We start from the raw sequence: 6,000 nt of genomic DNA, 5'->3' as shown, positions 1-6,000 counted from the left end.
CGGGGGATGGGGTGAGAGCAGTGGCCCGGGGGATGGGATCGGAGCAGTGGTCTGGGGGATGGGGTGAGAGCAGTGGTCTGGGGGATGGGGTGAGAGCAGTGGTCTGGGGGATGGGGTGAGAGCAGTGGCCTGGGGGATGGGGTGAGAGCAGTGGCCCGGGGGATGGGGTGAGAGCAGTGGTCTGGGGGATGGGGTGAGAGCAGTGGCCCGGGGGATGGGGTGAGAGCAGTGGTCTGGGGGATGGGGTGAGAGCAGTGGCCTGGGGGATGGGGTGAGAGCAGTGGCCCGGGGGATGGGGTGAGAGCAGTGGCCTGGGGGATGGGGTGAGAGCAGTGGCCCGGGGGATGGGGTGAGAGCAGTGGTCTGGGGGATGGGGTGAGAGCAGTGGCCCGAGGGATAGGGCAAGAGCAGTGGTCTGGGGGATGTGGCGAGAGCAGTGGCCTGGGGGATGTGGCGAGAGCAGTGGCCCGGGGGATAGGGCAAGAGCAGTGGCCTGGGGGATGGGGCAAGGGCAGTGGCCTGGGGGATGGGGCGAGAGCAGTGGCCCGGGGGATGGGGTGAGAGCAGTGGTCTGGGGGATGGGGTGAGAGCAGTGGTCTGGGGGATGTGGCGAGAACAGTGGCCTGGGGGATGGGGTGAGAGCAGTGGCCTGGGGGATGGGGTGAGAGCAGTGGCCTGGGGGATGGGGTGAGAGCAGTGGTCTGGGGGATGGAGTGAGAGCAGTGGTCTGGGGGATGGGGTGAGAGCAGTGGTCTGGGGGATGGGGTGAGAGCAGTGGCCCGGGGGATGGGGTGAGAGCAGTGGTCTGGGGGATGGGGTGAGAGCAGTGGTCTGGGGGATGGGGTGAGAGCAGTGGCCCGGGGGATGGGGTGAGAGCAGTGGCCCGGGGGATGGGGTGAGAGCAGTGGCCTGGGGGATGGGGTGAGAGCAGTGGCCCGGGGGATGGGGTGAGAGCAGTGGCCTGGGGGATGGGGTGAGAGCAGTGGTCTGGGGGATGGGGTGAGAGCAGTGGTCTGGGGGATGGGGTGAGAGCAGTGGTCTGGGGGATGGGGTGAGAGCAGTGGTCTGGGGGATGTGGCGAGAACAGTGGCCTGGGGGATGGGGTGAGAGCAGTGGCCTGGGGGATGGGGTGAGAGCAGTGGCCTGGGGGATGGGGTGAGAGCAGTGGTCTGGGGGATGGAGTGAGAGCAGTGGTCTGGGGGATGGGGTGAGAGCAGTGGTCTGGGGGATGGGGTGAGAGCAGTGGCCCGGGGGATGGGGTGAGAGCAGTGGTCTGGGGGATGGGGTGAGAGCAGTGGTCTGGGGGATGGGGTGAGAGCAGTGGCCCGGGGGATGGGGTGAGAGCAGTGGCCCGGGGGATGGGGCAAGAGCAGTGGTCTGGGGGATGGGGTGAGAGCAGTGGCCCGGGGGATGGGGTGAGAGCAGTGGCCTGGGGGATGGGGTGAGAGCAGTGGCCCGGGGGATGGGGTCAGAGCAGTGGCCCGGGGATGGGGCAAGAGCAGTGGCCTGGGGGATGGGGTGAGAGCAGTGGCCCGAGGGATAGGACAAGAGCAGTGGTCTGGGGGATGTGGCGAGAGCAGTGGCCCGGGGGATGTGGCGAGAGCAGTGGCCTGGGGGATGGGGCAAGGGCAGTGGCCTGGGGGATGGGGCGAGAGCAGTGGCCTGGGGGATGGGGTGAGAGCAGTGGCCCGGGGGATGGGCTGAGAGCAGTGGCCCGGGGGATGGGGTGAGAGCAGTGGTCTGGGGGATGGGATCGGAGCAGTGGTCTGGGGGATGGGGTGAGAGCAGTGGTCTGGGGGATGGGGTGAGAGCAGTGGCCCGGGGGATGGGGTGAGAGCAGTGGCCCGGTGGATGGGGTGAGAGCAGTGGCCCGGGGGATGGGGTGAGAGCAGTGGTCTGGGGGATGGGGTGAGAGCAGTGGCCCGGGGGATGGGGTGAGAGCAGTGGCCCGGGGGATGGGGTGAGAGCAGTGGCCCGGGGGATGGGGTGAGAGCAGTGGTCTGGGGGATGGGGTGAGAGCAGTGGTCTGGGGGATGGGGTGAGAGCAGTGGTCTGGGGGATGGGGTGAGAGCAGTGGCCCGGGGGATGGGGTGAGAGCAGTGGTCTGGGGGATGGGATCGGAGCAGTGGCCCGGGGGATGGGGTGAGAGCAGTGGCCCGGTGGATGGGGTGAGAGCAGTGGTCTGGGGGATGGGGTGAGAGCAGTGGCCTGGGGGATGGGGTGAGAGCAGTGGCCCGGGGGATGGGGTGAGAGCAGTGGCCCGGGGGATGGGGTGAGAGCAGTGGTCTGGGGGATGGGGTGAGAGCAGTGGTCTGGGGGATGGGGTGAGAGCAGTGGCCTGGGGGATGGGGTGAGAGCAGTGGTCTGGGGGATGGGGTGAGAGCAGTGGCCCGGGGGATGGGATCGGAGCAGTGGCCCGGGGGATGGGATCGGAGCAGTGGCCCGGGGGATGGGGTGAGAGTAGTGGCCCGGGGGATGGTATGGAATCAGTGGCCTGGGGGATGGGATCGGAGCAGTGGCCTGGGGGATGGGATCGGAGCAGTGGCCTGGGGAATGGTATGGAATCAGTGGCCCCGGGGATGGGATCGGAGCAGTGGCCCGGGGGTTGGGATCGGAGCAGTGGCCCAGGGGATGGGATCGGAGCAGTGGCCTGGGGGATGGGATCGGAGCAGTGGCCTGGGGAATGGTATGGAATCAGTGGCCCAGGGGATGGGATCGGAGCAGTGGCCTGGGGAATGGGTCAGAGAAGTACCCTGGGGGTAGGTCAGACAGGTCGCACGCCCTGAGAGGAAACCTCAATTAAGACAAAAAGCTGTCATGTCGGAAGCACCATTTTCAAGGAATGCATCATCACAGCAGACACAACAGAGGCAGAAAAACTGGGAGAATGGGATGGAGTCTTTTCAGGACGGAGGGTGTGAGGAGCTACAGGCAAGGTATCTGTGGGATTCGGTGAGTTTGTCATGAATATTGGTGGTCCATCTATTGCCAGAATTAGAGTCAGGGAGGTCAAGAAAGGGAAGGGAAGTGTCAGAGATGGACCATGTGCAGGTGATAGAGGGATGGAAATTGGAAGCAAAAAAGAATTGATAAATTTACAGGTGAGAGCAGCACCAATGATGATCAATGTAATGGAGAGAGTTCCGGGAGCGAGCCAGACTAGGACTGGATCCCCTCCATGGGACGTAGAAACATTGAGTCGGCCCATTGAGCCTGCACCGCCATTTATTTTGATCATGGCTGATCATCAAATTCAATATCCTGATCCCCCATTGCCCCATATCCCTTGATCCCTTTAGCCCTACAAGCGATATCTAATTTCCCCTTGAACTCAATGTTTTGGCCTGAATTATTTTCTGTGGGAGTGAATTCCACACATTCACCACCAACTGGGTAAAGAAATTTCTCCTCACCTCAGTTCTAAAAGGTTTACCCCTTATCCTCAAACTATGCCCCCTAGTTCTGAACTCCCCCACCATCGGGAACATTCTTTCTGAATCTACCCTGTCTAACCCTGTTAGAATTTTATAAATTTCTCTGAGATCCTCTCTCACCCTTCTAAACTCCAGTGAATATAATCCTAACCAACTTAGTCTCTCCTCATGACAGATCTGCCATCTCACAGATCAGCCTAGTAAACTTTTGGCGTACTCCCTCGATAGCAAGGACATCCTTCCTCAGATAAAGACACCAAAACTGCGCACAATATTCCAGCTGTTGTACACCCTGTACAGATGCAGCAAACCATCCCTACCCTTATATCCAAATCCCCTCGCTATGAAGGCCAGCATACCATTTGCCTTCTCTACTGTCTGTTGTACCTCTGCACTTACTTTCAGTGACTGATGCACAAGGACACCAAGGGCTCACTGAAATTCCACCACTCCCAAATTATACCCATTCAAGTAATAATCTTTCTTCCTATTGTTGCTACTAAGTGCATAACCTCACATTTATCTACATTATACTGCATCTGCCATGCAGGTGCCCTTGCATTCAGCCTGCCAAATTACACTGAAGCATCTCTGCATTCTCCTCACCGCTCACCTTCCCACCCAACTTTGTATCATCTGCAAATTTAGAGATAATACATGCAATTCCCTCTTCCAAATCATTAATATATACTGTGAACAGTTGGGGTCCTGGCACAGATCTCTGTGGAACCCCACTAGTCACTGAGTGCCAATCGGAAAAAGACCCTTTTATGCCAACTCTTTGCTTCCTGTTTGCCAACCGGGTTTCTATCCAAGATACTACCCACAATCCCATGCACTTCTTTGACCCCACATAGGGAATGCGATCCCTAGCCAAAGGCTGACACTGTGACAATCTCGGAAATGTCCTGGGTTCTCAGTGAAAATGGAAATACTTGAGCAGAGTCTGAAATGTTGTAATCTGTACAACACAGACACACAGTGCCACTGTGGGACTTACAATGAGAAGATGATGCTGTTGAGTAAAGGGGTAAATCATTAATCCGCAGCTCCCAGTGGCTGAGAGAGATCAGAGCTTCTATAGATCATAAAAGCACGCTGTCACATGTTTATCTTATTCAGGGCTGTTTTCATAAAGAGGTTGGATGGTGAATGCTGTCTTTGCTCTGATCTTTGTGTTGCTGTGTGTGGAATATTCATCACTATCTGTCTGGTTACAGGAGTGCTCTTATTGGGTCAACGTTGCTACTTCCCAGCAGTTGCCTGGGTAAAATTTTGCACAAGAGGATCATATAGAATAAATGATTTAATTGGAATGTTTTTCAAAGGAGGTTATAACTTTTATTACATAGGGAGATTCAAGCTACACCAAAACTAGGATTACATACAGCAAGAACAAACTAATGACATGGTTAACCATTCAGAATAGGTTAGAAAAATAACAGGAAAACCACAACAGATCAAAAATAGACTCTCATAGTCAAACGCACAATGTTCTCATCAAATCATATCAATTTCCAAAGCTACCAAGGTGTTAAGATCATTGCAGTATCTATAATCGTTATAGTATCAGCTGGACCAGCGACGCAATGAGTAATGGATCTGACTACAGATCGGAAGATTCCAGGTTTGACTCCTGATTGGCTTGAAATCTTATGGATGGCACAATGGTTAGCACTGCTGCCCCACAGCACCAGTGATCTGGGTTCAGTTCCTGACGTGGGTCACTTCTGTGTGGAGTGTGTACGTACTCCGGGTGCTCCGGATTCCTCCCTCAGTCCAAAAGACATGCTGAGTTAGATGCATTGGCCGTGTTAAATTCTCCCTCAGTGTACCCGAACAGGTGCTGGAGCATGGCGACTAGGGATTTTCACAGTAACTTCATTGCACTGATATTGTAAGCCTACTTGTGACACTAAATAAATTTTAAGAAAAATTTTCTCTCTCTATTAGAATCATAGAATCCCTACAATAGGAAGGGGGCCATTCAGCCCATCGAGTCTACACCGACCACAATCCCACCTAGGCCCCACTCCCACTCCCACAATCCCAAACATTTATTCTGCTAACCCCTGACAGTAGGGTCAATTTATCATGACCAATCAACCTATTCTGCACATCTTTGGACTGTGGAAGGAAATTGGAGGAAACCCACGCAGATGTGGGGAGAATGTGTAAACTCCACACAGGCAGTGACCTGAGGCCAGAATTGAATCTGGTACCCTGGTGCTGTGAAGCCACAATGCTAACCACTGTGCTACCATGCCTCCCCACACTCTTGTTATGGTTCAGGTCAGAAACTCCAAAGTGTTTTATGGAGCCCACCTGAATCAAATGTTTTACATCTTGAATTTGGCTAGGATAAGCATGATATGTTTAAAGTTTTATTTTAAGTTTATTTATTTATTAGTCACAAGTAAGGCTTGCATTAACGCGGCAATGAAACTACTGTGAAATTCCTCTCATCGCCATAGTCCAGTGCTTGTTTGGGTTAATGCACCTAACCAGCACATCTTTCAGAATGTGGGATGAAATCCCCGCAGACACAGGGAGAACGTGCAAACTC

Source organism: Carcharhinus amblyrhynchos, chromosome 4, assembly GCF_965287045.1.
Source record: "Carcharhinus amblyrhynchos chromosome 4, sCarAmb.v2.hapA, whole genome shotgun sequence".
NCBI classification, from domain to species: Eukaryota; Metazoa; Chordata; class Chondrichthyes; order Carcharhiniformes; family Carcharhinidae; genus Carcharhinus; species Carcharhinus amblyrhynchos.
This window is presented reverse-complemented; position numbering follows the sequence as displayed.